This window comes from Scyliorhinus torazame, chromosome 2 (assembly GCF_047496885.1).
Source record: "Scyliorhinus torazame isolate Kashiwa2021f chromosome 2, sScyTor2.1, whole genome shotgun sequence".
Lineage (NCBI taxonomy): Eukaryota > Metazoa > Chordata > Chondrichthyes > Carcharhiniformes > Scyliorhinidae > Scyliorhinus > Scyliorhinus torazame.
Genome location: NC_092708.1, coordinates 55,510,994 through 55,530,243, shown reverse-complemented (window position 1 = coordinate 55,530,243; position 19,250 = coordinate 55,510,994). Strand labels below are relative to the sequence as shown.

At 49.9% G+C, this 19,250-nt stretch overlaps 1 protein-coding gene across 5 annotated transcripts in view; it reads right to left on the bottom strand.

Annotated features, from left to right (window-relative positions):
* gtdc1 (glycosyltransferase-like domain containing 1) overlaps window positions 1-19,250 on the bottom strand; it is a 609,229-nt gene that overhangs the window by 503,629 nt on the left and 86,350 nt on the right. Inside the window, exon 3 of one of the 5 annotated variants that reach the window (XM_072471580.1) lies at window positions 16,527-16,608. The exons of 3 other annotated variants lie outside the window; for them this stretch is intronic. The gene's annotated coding sequence lies outside the window, so the exon portion shown is untranslated. Of the gene's footprint in view, window positions 1-8,951; window positions 9,066-16,526; window positions 16,609-19,250 lie in introns of those variants that run through there. One more of the 5 variants, XM_072471590.1, reaches the window with a different exon arrangement.

Sequence of the window (19,250 nt, the reverse complement as noted above, 5' to 3'; positions counted from 1 at the left end):
GTTTGAAGCAAGTACAGAGGCAGGGAAATCAGGTGGGGGAAGGAGAAATCAGTTGGGTGAAGGAGAAAAGAACAAATGGGAATGTCTGTGATAGAGTGAAAAGCAGAAGAGATTAAGTGACAAAAGTGATGATGGTGCAAAGTCAATGATAGTCAGGCGAGTAAAGAAAAAGGCCTGCAGCAGTTTTAAATTGTAATAATTTAAATAATTATCAACACCCGTTGTCCAAGATAGGAGCAATGGCTTTGAGCTGGGGTGGGGAGGAGGTGCTTTTTATCCCTGGTAAGTGACTGGTAAGTAGTTTTTCTTTTTCTTTTCCTTGGTATATTTATTTATTTTTTCTGTGTTTTCTTTGTCAGTGGGAAATTGATAGAGCTTCAAGGAAAACAATATATACCTGGTTACGCTGGATAGGATTGAGGAGAAAATAGCAAGAGTTGAGGGGAAAGGGTTTAGTAAACCATTCTTTCCATGGAAGCAAAGTCAGGCTTCCTTGGACTAGTGCAGGTCGGTACCAGAGATGAACCTTGCTGCCCTCTGCTAATGAGGCAACCTCCCACCGACTCCACAAATCCCACAGGATCAGTGCTGGAGGACATGGTCAGACATGATTCAGTCACTGGATAAAAGCAAATTACTGCGGATGCTGGAATCTAACGTTAGCTCTTTTCTCTCCCTACAGATGCTGCCAGACCTGCTGAGATTTTCCAGCAGTTTCTCATGATTCAGTCACCACCACCTTAAGCAATTTCAGTGCAATATTCCACTTGAAAGGCATCTCATAACAGCAGAAACATCTTTCATGAACAATCGACAGTTGACAAAAAAAATGTCTACAACCATTACAAAAAACCTTAAAGCTGTTGCAATATGTCAAACAAAGCTAAACTCTACCAAACCACCAATTTTGGTTACAGCAAATTAATCAACCTCTGGGGCGAAATTCTCAGTTATCGCCGCAAAGTCCGCCGACTGGCGGCAAAAACGGCGCAAATCCCACCTGCATCACGCCGCCAAAAACGTCGCAAAGTCTCCGGCCCGGAATGGGCTAGTAGCGACGTGATGCTATCCGCGCTGGCTCACGTGGTTCACGCCGTGCGGTGTCACACGGTGTGACGGCTCATTAAGGACGCGCTGCTCCCCCCACCCAACCAGAACACCCGACCGGATGGCCGCCCGCCGCTCAGCCCCGAGGTTCCAGTCTCGTGACATTGAGGCGCTCCTGGACGCAGTGGAGCAGAGGAGGGAGGCCCTGTATCCCGGGCACGGCCGCAGAGTTGCCCCACGCCACAGCCGGCATCTGTGGAGGGAGGTGGCAGAGGCCGTCACCGCTGTGGCCCTGCCACCACGGACAGGCACCCAGTGCCACAAGAAGGTGAACAACCTCGTCAGAGCAGCCAGGGTGAGCCTCCCCCCCCCCCCCCCCGCCCGATATCCATATCCCCCCTCCCCCATATCCCCCCTCCCCCATATCTGCCCTTCCCCATTTCCCCAAGTGAATCCAACCCTAACCTTAACTTCTACAATACACGCGCAACCGATGGCGTGCATTCATATACCTGTCTAACACTGTTGCCTTTTACCCCTGCCACCACCCCCACCCACCCCCCCCGCCACAGGAGAAGCACGCACACAACAATAGGGAGCATGTGAGGACTGTAGGAGGCCCCGCTGATGAGTGGCCACTGACTGAACATGAGGGAAGGGCCCTGGAACTGGCTGGCGGACCTGAGGACCGGGAGGTTGCTGATGCAGAGGTCGGGGGCCCACCAGCAAGTGAGCCACCGACAGCCCGTCCCCATATCCCCCTCCCCCATATCACCTGATCACTGACTGCGTGTTATCCATGCATGCTTCATTGTGTATCGCAGGAGCAAACGTCGAGGCACCCATCCCTGCAGATGCAGACCGCCCGCATGATTCCCCTCGGAGAACGGAGAGACCCGGACCCTCTGGCATGCGACGCCCGCAGGATGCCCCTCGGAGACCACTGGAGATGGAGAGACCCGGACCCTCTGGCATGCGACGCCCGCAGGATGCCCCTTGGAGACCACTGGAGATGGAGAGACCCGGACCCTCTGGCATGCGACGCCCGCAGGATGCCCCTTGGAGACCACTGGAGATGGAGAGACCCGGACCCTCTGGCATGCGACGCCCGCACGATGTCCCCCGGAGACCACTGGAGATGGAGAGACCTGGAGCAACAGGGAGACGACGCCCCCGTCTCGTGCGGGTGCGACGCAGGCGTGTGCCACCCAGCGACGAGTGGGGCAGCCACAGGCCCCCGTCACAGCCGAGCCACGAAACCACTACCCAGGACACCACTACTCAGGACACCCCTACCCAGGACACCCCTACCCAGGACACCCCTACCCAGGACACCCCTACCCAGGAAACTGAAATACAGGACAGTGACACAGATTGGATGGGCGGAGACGAACTGCCACCCCAAAGGGCCATGGACTCAGAGTGGGACGATGCGCACGACACAACGCCACTGCTGTCACCAACACCCTCCACCATCGCAGAGACGCTCACCTCGGTTGGGCACATTAGTGATGAGGCGTCTGGTACACTCACTGATGCGCACAACACAGCCGGTTCGGTACAGCAGGTTGAGGTAGGAGCAGCAGAGGGGCCGGGCGGTCAGAGGGCAGCCCAGCCCACGCGAACATCTCCCGCCCAGATGAATCCCGGGTTCCTGGAGTTACCACACCTACCCATAGATCCGATGCAACTACCGAACCGGAGACGAGCGAAGAGGGTGACGGCCGGCTTGCGGCGGCTGCAGTCGCAGGTGGAGGAGTCCACCCGCGTCCAGGAGCTGGGAGTGGTGCCGGTCATGCGTGCCACCCAGGCCGACACCGCACGGGTGGCGTCCGCGGTGGACGCAATGGGTGCGACGGTGTCAGACATGGGGAACGGTTTGCGAGGCCTGGGGCTTTCCGTGCAGGCGGCGTCTGTGGCCCAGGACATGGCTGCCCTCTCACAGGAGGCCATGAGCCAGCGGCAGATGGCAGAGGCGCTCAACGCCATAGCCCAGTCTCTGCAGGCCATGGCCCAGTCTCTGCAGGCCATGGCCCAGTCGCAGCAGGCCATCGCTGAGGGCATCGGCGCCATTGCCCATGTGCGAGCCGGCGTCGCACAGTCACAGACAGGGTTTGCCAATCCCCTGAGCTCCATGGCTGCAAACCTGCAGACCCCTGTCGATGCCAGCACGGGCCTCCAGGACTGGCAGCGCCAGATGTCGGGAGGGCGTCGGATGGCCAGTCCGTTCGCATCCCCCACCCATGTAGAGGCCTGGGGGCCATCGGGCACCCCGAGGGAGGAGGAGGTGCTGTGGTCCGTCCCGGGTCCCCCTGTAGGGGAGGTCCCGGAACACCGCGACACCTCGGACTCCCCCCCCCCCCCCCCCCTTCCGTCCCAGGTGCATCGGGTGGGCAACGGGCAGGACAGGCTGGCAGCTCGCCATCCCAGTCGCCCGGGCCGCAGCCTGGCCCATCTAGGCCAGGACGCCCCAGGAAACAGCCGCCAAAGGGATCCCGTGTCAGAGCGCAGGAATCACAGGAGTCCACCTCCAGTTCTGCTGTACCGTCTGGGGAACCACGTAGACGTAGTCATAGGGTCCGTAAGGCCAAACAATTAGGCACTGAGTAAGTTGGCACGGGTGCAGGGCACAGATGAGTTTTAGGGGCTAGGGCACGTGCATGAACTCCTTTCGTTATTAAAGTCAATGTCACACCTACAGAAGCTGCCTTTGTGCTCTGTCCAAAGCGTGCGGGGGTGTCATGTACGTTGAGCGCAAGTGTGTGTGTGAGGGGTGGTCTTACCTCAGCCCCAGGCGAGTCTGCCCCCTTCCCCCTGGGCCGCCATCAACATCCCCCCGGGCAGAGGACGGGACCGTGCGCTGCAGTGTCACAGCCGCATGCAGGGAAGGTCCGGGTGGATGGTGGTACTGTGGCCATGGGTCAGACATAGTCCAACGATGTGGAGCCAGGAGCTCATCGCAGGGCGGGTTGTCATCATCCTCCATGGCCTGCAATAGACACGCATCCACCGGCAGCTGAGAGAGCCCGGCCGTTGTGCCGCAGGTGGATCGGCAATGGGGGGTGGTGTGCATGCGGGTGGGGTGGGTGGGGTTGGGGAGGGGGGTGAGGGTGCTGGGTGGGTGGATGGGTGGGGGGTGTGGATGGTCGGCTGTTGCCATGGTGTGCGGTCTGTGGCCATACTACCCGATTCCCACGCCCATCTAGTCAGTGAAGCGGGCGGCTATCAGCCTGTCCCGTGCCCGCTGGCCCAGCCGGTAACGGTGGACAGCCACCCGCCCGTGTCTAGCCCGTCTGCCCTGACCATTGCCCCCATCCTCCTCATCTGGGGAGGACTGCGCCTCTTCCTGCTGCTCCTCCACTCCGCCCTCCTCTGCCTGCGGCACATCGCCCCTCTGCTGGGCTATATTGTGCAGGACGCAGCACACCACAATGATGCGGCCGACCCTATCTGACCGATACTGGAGGGCACCCCCAGAGAGGTCCAGGCACGTGAAACGCATCTTCAGCACGCCAAAGCACCTCTCTATCACTCCCCTTGCCGCGACATGGGCATCATTGTAGCGGTTCTCCGCCTCATTGCGTGGCCTCCGTATAGGCGTCATCAGCCACGATCGCAATGGGTAGCCCCTGTCGCCCAGCAACCAGCCCCTCAGCCGGGGATGGCGTCCCTCGTACATGCCGGTGATGTATGCCCGTGACAACACGTATGAGTCGTGTACACTGCCCGGGTAACGGGCGCAGACGTGCAGGATCATCATGCGGTGGTCGCAGACCACCTGTATGCTCATCGAATAGGTCCCCTTCCTATTGGTGAACACGGCCCTGTTATCTGCAGGTGGCCGCACGGCGACGTGCATCCCATGAATCGCGCCCTGGACCATAGGGAACCCGGCCACGGCAGAGAAGCCCACGTCCCGGGCATCTTGGCTGGTCCGGTCCACAGGGAAGCGGATGTAGCGGTGCGCCACGGCATATAGGGCGTCTGTCACTGCCCGGATGCACCGGTGCACCAATGTCTGCGATATGCCGGACAGGTCCCCACTCGGTGCCTGGAATGACCCCGTCGCATAAAAGTTCAGGGCCACCGTAACCTTGCCGTAACGGACACGGGGAGAGGGTGTCCCCCGCCAGTGCCACGCGGTGACAGGTGCGCCAGCAGGTGGCAGATGTGTGCCACGGTTTCCCGGCTCATCCGGAGTCTCCTCCTGCATTCTCGGTCCGTGAGGTCCCGGTATGACTGCCGGGGCCGGTACACACGGGGCGCCCTCGGGTGCCTCCGTTGCCGTGGGGCCGCGACGTCCTCCTCCCACTCCTCGTCCTGTCGGTCAGGTGTCCCTGCAGCCTGGTCGGCTGCCGCCTGCCACTCTGCGGTAGCCTGCGCCGCCTCTCTGGCACGCTCCTCCTCCTCCTCATCCAGGGCAACATGGACATTAGCGGCTGCCGCCACGGCGGCCAACATCGCTGGCTGATCGGAAAACATGACGGCCTGGGTGGGGGGGGGGGGGGGGGGGGGGGGGGGGGGGCGGCATGTCATCATTGCCCATACGACCCTCCTCCCCCCCAAGCCAGGTGGCATGGACCGCATGGGTCCGACTGTTGGAGGCTGGCACCTGGCCAGGTGGACCAACTCACTTGCCCCCCCCCCCCCACAACGTCCCTCCCCGGTACGGACCCCATCCCCCCATCCCCCTCCCCGGCACGGATCCCATCCCCCTCCCCGGCACGGACCCCATCCCCCTCCCCGGCACGGACCCCATCCTCCTCCCCGGCACGGACCCCATCCCCCTCCCCGGCAGGGACCCTATCCCCCTCCCCGGCACGGACCGCCCCCCCATCCTCCTCCCCGGCACGGACCCCATCCTCCTCCCCGGCACGGACCCCGTCGCCCCCATCCCCCTGCCCGGCACGGACCCCATCCTCCTCCCCGGCGCGGACCCCATCCTCCTCCCCGGCGCGGACCCCATCCTCCTCCCCGGCGCGGACCCCATCCCCCTCCCCGCCCCCCCCCCCCCATCCTCCTCCCCGGCACGGACCCCATCCTCCTCCCCGGACCCCGTCCCCGGCACGGACCCCATCCTCCTCCCCGGCACGGACCCCATCCCCCTCCCCGGCACGGACCCCATCCTCCTGCCCGGCACGGACCCCATCCCCCCTCCCCGGCACGGGCCCCATCCCCCTCCCTGGCACAGCCCCCACCTCCCCCCAATCCCCCTCCCGGCACGGACCCCATCCTCCGACCCGGCACGGACCGCATCCCCCTCCCCGGCTGGGGGGTCGGAGAATCTCGCCCCTGATGTTTAAATAACATAGAAATGAATTTTCCTGATTCCCAGCAAACAACCAATATAGGTTGGTTTCTTCTGAACATCTGTTTCACTGTTTAACTATAAAACAGACTCCCATAAAGGGTACACATCCCAGGGAATAAGAAATGGACATTTGTCTTCTTATCCCAATGGCTACATAATGGTCCCTCAGGGAAGCATGCTTGGCCCTATTCTATTTTTGTCTTCATTAGTAACCCTGTGATATCCATCAAAAGTACCATTATTTTCTTTGTTGAAGACACCACCCCAAATAGTGTGATTCACTTCACATAAGAATCAGCATTGAATCTCTACAGTGCAGAACTAGGCCATTCAGCCCAACGGGTCTGCACCAACAACTCTGAAAGAACACCCTATCTAGGCCCATTCCCCCACCCTATCCCCATAGCCCCACGTAACCTGTACATCCCTGGACACTAAAAGGGGCAATTTCATGTCCAATCCACCTAACCAGCACATCTTTGGACTGTGGGAGGTAACAGGAGCACGGGAGGAAACCCACGCAGACATGGAGAGAAAGTGCAAACTCCACACAGAGAGTTGCCCAAGGCTGTCCTTTTTTTTTAAACTAGTTACTACATGTGCCATGTTTTGAAAAAATTTTAATTCAATGCATCATGCCCCAGATAGGTTTTTCATATTACCACCACGTCTGGAGAATAGAGACCAGGTAACAATTAAAACCGCATCAGGACATACACATTGGCTAAAAGGATGGCACAGCAGGAACACCAGTGTATTCCATGTATACTCAGCAAGACCTAGGTGTCCTCATGTATCCTGAAAGTAAGCAAGCAGATACAGCGGGCAGTAAAGACGACAAATGGTATGGTGGCCTTCATCCTTCATAGCAAGAGGATGAGTAAAGGAATAGAGATGTTTCACTGCAATTGTATAGGGCAGTGTTCTTCAAAGTCGGGGGCGCGACCCGCAGGTGGGTTGCGGGCGGGTGTCGGGAGGGTCGCGGAGCCGTTGTCCGTGGCGCTCCCGATCGCGCAAATCCCCGCGCAGCAGCCAGCTTTTCATAATGCCGGCTGCAAGTGGCCACGAACATGTTTTTTTTAAAAATTCAGCCGCATTGCGCATGTGCGCATCATCGGGCATGCATGCGCAGTGCGGCCGCTATTTTTTTTTAAACGGTTGCAGCTTTTTGTTTCACAAGTTCTGTAGTGGTTTTTATTCATTTCTTTTATTCATTTAATTTTTATCATTTATTTTATTTATTTATTTTTTTACAAGTTTGGGGGGTTTTTATTCATATTTTTCATTTATTTTACTCATTTTATTTTTTATATTTTTTACAAGTTCGGGGGGTGGTTTTGTTTGATAAAATTTTACAGGAAAAAAATTCAGAACTTTGGACAGATGGAGACTCCATACTTTCCAACACCAGAAGGCTCAACCTTCATCCATTGGAGGGGCCTGTACGAGGGCCAAAGGGACCCCAAACCATTTCCTCCATTTTTGTCAGCAGCAAACAAGGTAAGAGGAAATGGTGGGTCGCGCAGGTCGGCCGGCGTGGGTCGCGAAGGTCGGCCGGCGTGCGTCGCGAAGGTCGGCCGGGTTGGGTCCCGAAGATTGGCCGGTTGGTAAAAGTGGGTCCCCGGAAAAAAAGTTTAATGAACACTGGTATAGGGCATTGGTGAGGCCACATCTGGAGTATTGTGTGCAGTTGTGGTGCCCTTATCTGAGGAATAATGTTCTTGCTCTGGAGGCCACGCAGCGAAGGTTTACCAGGTTGATTCCGGGAATGGCGGGACTGTCATGAGGACAGACAAAGTCGGTTAAGTTTATATTCATTGAAGTTTAGAAAATTGAGAGGGAATTTTATAGAAACCTACAAATTCTAACAGGATTAGGCAGGGTAGATTCAGAATGTTCCTGATATTGGGGGAGAGTCCAGAACTGGTTTGAGGATAAGGGGTAAAACTTTTAGGACGGAGGTGAGGAGAGATTTCTTCCCCAAAGAGTGGTGAATCTGTGGAATTCGCTACCACAGAAAGTAGATGAGGCCAAAACATTGTGTAATTTCAAGAAGGAATTAGATATACCTCTTGGGGCTAAAGGGATCAAGGGATATAGGGGGGGAAGGCGGGATCAGGATATTGAACTTGATGATCAGCTGTGATCATATTGAATGGCGGAGCAGGCTCGAAGGGCCGAATGGCCTCCTCCTGCTTCTATTTTCTATGTTTCTATGTTCCAAGATATTCCTTTAATAATAAAATCCTTACATTGCAGGAGGCCATTCAGCCCATCAAGTCTGCATTGATCTCTGAAAGAGCACCCTACCTAGGCCCACTCCACTTACCTATTCCACAAGCCCACCTAACCTGCACATCTTTGGACTGTGGGAGGAAATCGGAGCACCTGGAGGAAACCCACGCAGACATGGGGAAGCAGTCAGAATTGAACACGGGTCCCTGGCGCTGTGAATCAACAGTGCCACGATGCCGCCCAAAGGAACTCCACCAGTCCTCATGGCAAAAAGGTACTGGCTCTAAGTATCTTGAGCAATCTTGTCCTCTTTCTTCAGCTAATATCAATAAACATTCAAATATCAGCTATGTCTCACCCAATTTCCCCTTTAAGTCAGAAGGTTTGCTTTCAAGTTGAAGGACATCAACATGAAAATCAAAGATGACACTGTAGTGTGGTACTGAGAGAATAAAGGTGCCACCTTTTGGATGAGATATTAAACTGAGGCCCCATCTGTTATCCCACATGGACAACACTATTTAAAAGATCAGAGGAGTTATTTTGAGTGACCTGACTAACATTTATCTTGCAATCAACATCATAAAAATCAGATTATCTGATCACAATTGTATTTCTGTTTGTGGGAGCTGTGTACAAATTGGCTGTCACATTTCCTTTATTACAACAGCGGCTGTACAGCCAACTGAGTACTTTTGAAATAAAGCGCTTTCTTCTGTACTGTAGCTCTGTTGTGAAAGACGCAAGACAAATGTAAGTTTTTATTTCCTGTCTTTCCATGTTATTTTACATGATCAGAAACAAACTCTGCATAAAGTTTAAATACATTATTTAGCTCAACACACACACATCTTTGGTAATCATACTTCCCCTTAATGCAATTTCTAAACCTATTTGGCATCAATTTGATGTTAGGAGGTTGCATGATTGTGTTACAAATATGAAATTTGTAAGATCATACTTTGCGACTGTCTTTTTAATTTCGGGTAAAGGGAGGAACGAAGGAGGTCTTGTGCCCCACTCCGAATCCTATTCAACAACAAGCTTGGGTGGCTTGGTTGTTTATCTTGCAGGGAAGAAGGTGCAAGATACTCACACCTGCAAACAATCATCAGAGCAACTGTGCTGACTGTGGGCATACTTTTAATCTCGGCATGTTACAGGGAGATGTTAGGGATGTCAGGTTTTATAAATGGTTCCACTTCAAACTGTCTATTTAATTTTAGGATAGAATGGAGTTGGGAATGGAGTTTAGGGTTTATAGACTAGTCAATCAGTATTTCTACCTGGAACAAGGCCAATGTGATTAACAATGCCAAGAAGATGGGATTTTGGAAGGGAGACGTCCTTTTTTAAAAAATTAATTTTTTCCAATTAAGGGGCAATTTAGCGTGGCCAATCCACCTAGCCTGCATATCCTTGGGTTGTGGGGGCGAAACCCAAGCAAACACAGGGAGAATGTGCAAACTCCACACAGACAGTGACCCAGAGCTGGATCAAACCTGGGACCTCGGCGCCATGAGACAGCAGTGCTAATCACTGCGCCACAGTGCTGCCCTCGAAGGGAGAAGTCCTTAGGAAGCAATTGTAGGATCGGGTTCCGACGTTTCTCAATAATTTCCTGAGCCTCACAGACAGTCAGTCTGCAAGTATCTGAGAGAGAGAGAGAGAGAGAGAGACAGATGGAGACAGTCAGTCTCTATTGTACACCACAAAGAATGCTAGCGGGGGCTACTCCTTGGATTGAAGAGACCTGGTAAGTGAAGATTTAAATAAGGCTGGAAAATTCACCTAGTTTTGACTAGAGAGAAGGAGCAGCACACGTGGAATTACGCTTGCTTCCCAAATCCAAATCACTGATATAGATTGTAAATAGCTGGAGCCCAAGCACAGATCCTTGTGGTACACCACTAGTCATAGAATGACCCGGTTATTCCCACTGTCTATTTTCTGTCAATTAACCAATCTCAATTTATATTAGCATATTACCCCCAATCCTATGTGCTATAATTTTGTTTACTAACCTCTTGTGTGGGCCCTTTTTGAAAGCCTTCTGAAAATCCAAATACACCACATCTACTGATTTCCCCTCATCTATTCTGCGAGTTACATCCTCAAAAAAACTTGATCACGTTTCATAAATTCATATTTACTTTCCCAATGCTCCATTATTTCTAAGTATTCAGCTATCGGATACTTTTTTCATAGATTCTAGCATTTTCCCACTGATGATATCAGACCAACAGATCTATCATTTCCCATTTTCTCTTTTCCCCCATTCGTAAATAGTGGTGTAGCATTTTCAACCTTCCAATCACCGATGAAGGAGCTGCGCTCCGAAATCTAGCGATTCTAAATAAGCCTGTTGGACTTTATCATACAATTTACAGTGCAGAAGGAGGCCATTCGGCCCATCGAGTCTGCACTGGCTCTTGGAAAGAGCACCTTACCCAAGGTCAACACCGCCACCCTATCCCCATAACCCAGCAACCCCACCCAACACTAAGGGCAATTTTGGACACTAAGGGCAATTTATCATGGCCAATCCACCTAACCTGCACATCTTTGGACTGTGGGAGGAAACCGGAGCACCCGGAGGAAACCCACGCACACACGGGGAGGATGTGCAGACTCCGCACAGACAGTGACCCAAGCTGGAATCGAACCTGGGACCCTGGAGCTGTGAAGCAATTGTGCTATCCACAAGGCTACCGTGCTGCCCTGGTGCTGTAAGACTTCTTCCAACACCGGCATCTCCACATCACAGTACAAATGGGACATCAATGTCTTGGCCTGATTACATCACAAAAAGATTCATCTCTTGCTTTCTATTCTGCTAAAACTGCTACACTATCAGACTACTGCACCATTCAAGGGGCTTTATTTTACACTCCCCCACATGCTGATTTGAAGGCAGGGAGGCTAGTTAGATCCAGCACAAAACCTGTCAGTCACCTGCCTGCCCACTCCTTCCCCCACCACCATTTTACCAGAAACAGGGGTGGCAGCGGGTGGCCAGCCTGCCATTAGGCCAACTGAGGACCTTAAGTGGCAATTAATTCTCACTTAAGAGCGTCATCCCGCTGCCATAATTTAACTGGCTGAAGTAGAGACCCACATCAAGCAGCCAGCCTGGCAAGTTTCCTGTATCAGCTGCAGGCAGGCGAGGGCCATCAGAAGGCCCATCAGAAGGCACCCCCTCCCCCAAGATTTCATGCCCCCCTCCCCTTCCCCACTGGTCTCTCGATCAACACTCCACACACCCTTTACCAGGGCCTGCCAGCTTGGCACATAGCGAGACCCCTCCAGAAGTGACTGAGACCCCGATCCAACACCACACGTTTCTGTCTCAAAGTTCTGACGAGCTGCCGGACTTTATTGGCCAGCAGCCTCTCGGGGGGCAGAAATGCTGCCTTTAGTCTATTAACAGCCAGCCATCCACTAAATGATAAAAGCAAATTACTGCGGATGCCGGAATCTGAAACAAAAACAGAAAATGCTGGACAACCTCAGCAGGTTTGGCAGCATCTGTGGAGAAAGAACAAAGCTAGATTACTTTTTGTCCAAGTCCACTAAATGGCTGTGGGGAAGCCAACGTTTCCCCTAGGCTAGCTCCTCCAGCCTCCACAATGTTTTAGCCGGGAAGTGGTGAGGAAGGGAGCATTCAGCACCTCACATAATTGAGCTGCAGGTCTCTTCCTTTTTCATCAATAGAAGTTTTCCCTTCTCCTTCATATTTGGAGACACTTTTATTGAGTGACTGACAACAACAGTTATCCCACCATCGACAGCAGCAGTCTGTGGTAGCCTGCTTATTTTTGCAACTATTGGGAATTGGGAAAAATTTAGATTAAAAAATGAAAATGGGATAGAACAAAAAGGGGAATTGATAAGTAACGCTACCTTGAGGGGTGTTTTGAAATGCAAATGAGCATATCAATGAGAAAAACAAGTGTTCACCATATGACTAGGGGGGGAAATGGGGTGTAAAAGAAGTGCTTCAATGTAGAGAAATAAGGGAATTGACACTTCTATGGTTAAGAGCCGGGTCCACCGGGTGGGTAACATCAAAGGGAAAAATGATTTTTCCACAGCACAGTAACTGGAGAAAGGCACACAGTAGAAGCAGCTACCATCACAGCCATGCCAAGCTGCAGAAAACAGTCTCCTGAAAACAATTATTGCCAAAAGGTTAAAATCCCAAAACTCAAACAAAGATTACGCCATAGCTGAAACTGAAGACGGTTTCCTTTCAAACATGGACAAATAAGCTGTGGATGGTAACCATCCGCGGGATTTATCTCATAAGAATTATATAGAAGTGAATGTTGTTTGGGAACAAGGGGCATCTCAGAATTCAAGGTACGTAGTTAGTTGGGACAAATGGATAACTTTACGAGATACTGTGTGTGTTTGACCATCAGTGTACACGAGTGTACTGCTGTAGTGTATTATAGTCCTTCTTGTTATGTGTTTTTCTTTAAAGTTAATAAATATTTTTTATTAATCAATCGGAAAACGACTGGACTATGCCTCCACGGTTTGCATATCTTGTCTCACAGTATACCAAATTGAGAATATATTAAGAACCGATGTTTCAAGTTACCCTTCTGTGTTTGGGGATACTCTCGCATTTAACATCAGCAGAGTTAGAACGATAGAACCTTAGAATTCCTATAGTGCACAAGGTCATTCATCCCATCCAGTCTGCACTGACCCTCTGTAAGTGCACCTCATCCAGGCCCACTCCCTCACCCCATAACCCCACCTAATCTACACAGCTTTGGACACTACGGGGCAATTTTAGCATGGCCAATCCACCTAACCTGCACATCTTTGGATTTTGGAAGGAGACCGGAGCATCCAGAGGAAACCCATGCAAACACAGGAAGAAAGTGCAAACTGCACACAGTCACCCAAGGCGAGATTTGAACCAGGGTCCATGGCTCTGTGAGGCAGCAGTGCTAACTACTGTGCTATCCCTGACCACAGTGCCACCATGCCGCCCTTAACATAATATGGTGAATAAAGAGAAGGAAACCCTTTAACACAACAGTTGGAACATCAGCTTGCAGCTCTGTGGAGGCTATTGGAAAGGTGGGGGAAGGGTGGTAGTGAAGGCCGAGAATGAAAGTGAGGGGCACAGGACAACAGGACAAGGATGATGCACAGCTCAGAAGGCTGCTGAAGCATTGATTGACAAACTTTCATTTAAAAGATGCACACCAGGCCCAGAGTGAATAGTCCCATGATTTCTCCAGAATATAATTGCCTATTAACTAGGTCAGATGTTGAGTAAAACGCTGTCAACTCTGTCAACAACTGCCTCAATCCCAACTTCAATTGAGTATCCCTAATGCAAGGGTGTGTCTTTTTATATTTCCAACGTCAATCAGTTGTTGACTTGAAGTAAAATATTACTCTCAGAAACAGACGCATGGGCATTGACCTGAAACATTAATTAACTCTTTTTCTCTCTCCATAGATGTTACCTGACTTGTTGAGTATCTGCTGCATTTTCAGTTGTTATGTAACTCACAGTAACATTCAACAGCACATGCGTCGTGGAAGTTCACCCAACACTCATTTTTCATAGAATCCCGACAGTGCAGGAGGTTCAGCTCATTAAGTCTGCACCGAGCCGACTTCCGGTAGCGGCGGGCGGGAGGCAGCCGCACAATGGAGGGCTCCCGCTCAGGAATAGAATTTTCAGGGTTTTAACGCCCGGTCCCAGGGGCAACAGAGGCTGAAAAAGCTGTAAGAAGGCACAGTGAGGAGAAATGTCAAAGTTTGGGAAAAGAACGGCCGTGAAAAAGGGGGGTTAATGAAAGTCCGCCGGTGAGTGGAAAAGTCAGCGCAGGAACTGTAAGGAAAACGGAGGCTGGGGCACCAGGGGAGGCCGCATTGCTCACAGCAGAAGAAATGACCAAGGTGATGACTGTGGAACTTGAAAAACAGTTCACAAAGCACATGGAAGCGATGAAGAAGGAGATGGGGGTGGAGGCGATTGCCCTGGTGAGGGCTGCGTATCAAGTGCAGCGGCAGAGGTGCGGGAGCAAGGTGAGACACTGAAGGAAGTGGAACAGGCATTATCGCAGCACAGTGATCAACTTACCTCGATGGGGAAGGAGTTGTGGAAGGTGATTGAGACCAAAAAGAGTCTGCAAGCCAAAATGGAAGACCTGGAAAACAGATCCAGGCAGCAGAATCTGAGGAGCATGGGTCTGCCCGAAGAGGTGGAAGGCCCGAGGCCGACGGAGTATTTTGCCACGAATTTGGCGGAGCTATTGGAGGAGGGGGATGATCCCTCCCGATACGAATTGGATCGGGCTCATTGGTCGTGGAGGCCTATTCCAAAGGAGAGTGAGCCGCCAAGCATAGTAACTGTGTGTTTCTGTAAGTATCCCCTTATTAACAACAACAATTCCATCCTCCCACCACCCCCCAAACAACAGCTCGCCTAACAATATAAGCATCAAATAAAACAAACCCTCCCAAGGAGGAGAAAAAGGAAAAAGAAAAAGGAATCAGGAATCGCCGTCTCTGGTCACCACTGACATATTTAGTCCAAGCATCCCCCCCCCCCCCCCCAATATTCAACGCCATCCAATCCCCGGAAGAGTACCATGAATGATACCCATGAATTGTAGACATTTCCCCCCCGCTCCCCCCCCCCCACCCCCCCCCCCCCCCACCCCAGACTCCTCCCCTCCACTTTTTCCCCGCCTGGGTCTCCTTCCCCCTTGCCCGGTCCCAGGAAAATCAAGAAATCCCCTTTAGCACACAACCCCAGCATACACACCCAAGCCCCAAACAACCATCATTGCAAATGAAAGTCCCAACTCTTCCCTTGTCCAAATATGCAGCGTCGACTCATTTAGTACATACACCAACACGCAGTAAAAAAGTAAAGTTACATGAGGCTACATCGGTACACGACCCGCTCTCAGTCCCATTTCTCAATTCTGCCACAGTCCTTCTACCTTCACAAACTCCTCCACCGCTTCCGCCGTCCCAAAATAAAAGTCCTTGGATTTGTAGGTCACCCTCAACTTAGCTGGATATACTATGCCGCACTGCACCTTGCTGATGTACAGTGCCTTCTTCACCCGGCTGAAGGCCGCCCACCTCCTTGCCAGCTCTACCATCAAGTTCTGGTATATGCTTATACCAGCTCCAGCCCACTGCACCACCCGCTTCTGCTTTGCCCAGCACGGGATTGTCATTGTATTTGTTACGGTTTACTGTTTGTTGGTGGGGTGTAAATTTTGAAGAAAATGTAAAAATGGAGAATAAAATTTGTTTTTTTTTAAAGTCTGCACCGAGCCTCTGATAGAGCACTTCAACCAAGCCCGCTTCCCTGCCCCTTATACCAATAACCCCTTAACCTAACCTGCACATCATTGGAGTGTGGGAAGAAGCCGGAGCACTCGAAGGAAACCCACGCCAGCACTGGGAGAATGTGCAAACTCCACACAGGCAGTCAACCGAGGCCGGAATCGAGCCCGGGTCTCTGGCTGTGAGGCAGCAGTACTAACCACTGTGCCACCTTGCTGCCCTATGTCTGAATGAATGGCAATTGTGTAATTCGAACCCATCTCGTGTAGATTTCAATCAACCCCGTAGTCTCAGTGCCAACATAAAGTTGCTCAGGATGAGCAAAACTACCATATACAATCAAGTTACGTTTGGCCACAATAATGAGTATCAGTGAGAAAGACTTTAAATCTAGTTCAGAAGTAGGAACTCAATTTCACAGTCAAACATTCTGCTAAACTTTCCAACCACAGCAGGAAAGTTCCTACAGTACCCAACATATTTTCTAAAGTGCTATGTTGATTGACACTGGCCATAAAACTGTGGTCAACATTTATACAAAAATAAACAGACATTAGGCATGTAGCTTACTCTGCTTAAGTGGGTTGCTGATTACCTGTAAGTAGGCTGTTACCGAAAGTGTCGTTTTTCATGCCAAATTTCCCATTCACTTCAATAGAAACCTTTTCTTCCCCCTGCTGAGTGCACAATTAAGATAATTTTCTCTTAAAGAACAAAACTCCAACTATAGAAGCACTGAGCATTTATTCGCAAAAAGTGCCTAATGTGTGAATTCTTCCAAAATGTCTACAAATTAAAATCGTACGGTTCCTGTCTGTGGAAATCAGGTAGTATTTCCTTTGATTGTCAAGTATTAAAAGCCTCTGACTAAGATATTCCATCTGTTTTCAGTGGAAAACAAGCTTTCCTTGCAGACTTCATGATGTTTATTAAATACAAGCAAATCTACCAAAGTATGGCTCAAGGTGAGTCAGATAATATGCTGCATCATAACAAGGTTGACATGAACTTTATCTGAATAAAAATTTGAAACTTATCCTCTAAACTTATTGAAATTATCAAATCCAAACTATTAACAGGGGTTGAGGATCTTCAAGAAAAAATATTAATAGAGGTGATCAAAGGAAAGCTTCAATGTTTAAATTGAGAAATATTCAACTTCTGTCTATTTTATATTAACAGACCTGATATTGAACATTGGAAATTAAGAGTTACAATAACAAGGCTTTTTTTTCTCTTTAATAAAATTGGATAGCAAAAGAGTGATACACAACAAGTTAAGTGCACAGGAAGTTAAGTGTTATACGCAAGACTTTTAATAAATTATAGGCTGATTATGAAAATTGATACAGACCAATTAACCAAGGAGAGGAAAGAGAAAATTGCAGTCAATCCAAAGGTACCAACACCAGTGGTAAGAAGTTATCTCAGACTGCTAATGCATTCATTAAATTATCAACTGGAGAGAGTCCTCTTCACCACTGGAACAACAGAGCGCTTTGCAAAAGCTAATACATTAGATTTATACATAGGATTTCCTGCAGGACCATGTACATGCATACATGATCAATTTAATCCTTGTATTCGCGCAACTATTTAAAAATCTAAAATTCTCTTCCTGTTAATGTCTTTTGGCTTTGAAGTCTTTGTCCACATTTACAGCACTGTCACATATCATTTCGACAGAAGTCAATACATTTTGACAATCATACTCTAAATTCTTTGAGTGCCTCAAAATATATTACCACATTTTTTTGTATGGTTTAGATTCAGTTCTTCATAGAACCACTGATGATTTCAACTTTTGAGATTTTTGGATGCAGTTTCCCACAATTAGTTATTTGTAAACGTAAAATTAAGTTCAAGCGAGTTTTCACAGGTTTAAAATTCCCCTGTGGTTGCTGAGACAAAGGAAGTAATGATACATTAATGAGTCAACTATCCTTACTGCTTCCCACAATGACAATAGACATCAGTGCAAAAATTATGTGCAACAATCTTCAGCCAGAAGTGCTGCATCACAGATGCCAATCTTCAGCAAATTCGATTCACTCCATGAGACATCAAGAATCAGCTGAAGACATAGGAACATAGGAATTAGGAGAAGTAGGCAATTCATTGCTTGGATCAGATCATGGTTGATCTCTTCCTGGTCTCAAATTAACCTCCTTGCCTGTTCCCCATATCCCTTAATCCTGTTTTATCAGAAATATATCTATCTCCTTCTTGAAACCATTTAACGATTCAGACTCCACCGCATGGGGCAGCAAGTTCCACAAATTCATCACCTTCTGCGAGAAGTAGTTCCTCATCTCAGTTTTAATTCTACGGCTTCTCAACACTATATCTGTGACCTCTCGTTCTAGATTGCCCCACAATGGGGAACATTTGGTCCACATTTATTTTATCAATCCCTCTTAGTATTTTATATACCTCGATTAAATCCCCTTTCATTCTTCTAAACTCCAGCGAATATGAGCCCAAACTATTCAATCTCTCCTTATCATCCCCAAAATCTATCTGGTGAATGTCCTCGGAACTGCCTCCAATGCCACCACACCCTTCCTCAAGTAATGAGACCAAAACTGGACACAGTACTCCAGATATGGTCTCACCAACTATACAATTGCAACAACACCTCTCTACTTTTATGTTCGAGTCCTTTTGCAATAAACGCTAAAATTCCATTTGCCTTTTTTATTACATGCTGTACCTGCACACCAACTTGTGATTCATCAACAAAGACACCCAGATCTATCTGTCCAGACGCATTTTGAATCTGCTTTCTATTTAAATAATAATTTGCATTTCTATTTTTTCGGCCAAAATGGATAACCTCACACTTATCCACATTAAACTCCATCTGCCAAATTATGGCACTTTCTCCTAGCCTATCAAAATCCGTCAGGTGCTGTATAATGCTACGGCTATGGACCCTGATGACATCCCAACATTATTACCGAAGAATCCATAACTAGCTGCGCCCCCAGCCAAGCTGTTCCAGCACAGCTACAACACAAGCATCGACCCGACAATGTGGAAAAATGTCCGGTTATGTCCTGTATTAAGGCAGCATTTTGAAGAGTGTTGCATCGAACAGCCCGGCAAAACTGAAGTCAATGGGAATCAGAGGGAAAACTCTCCACTGGTTGGCTTCATACCGAGCACAAAGAAAAATGAATGTGGTTCTTGGAGGCCAATCACCTCAGTTCCAGGACAATGCTGCAAGAATTCCTCAGGCCCAACCTAAATTTTGAACATCAATTTCCACCAACTTAAGTTGCTTCATCAATAACTTTCTCTCCATCATAAGGTCATA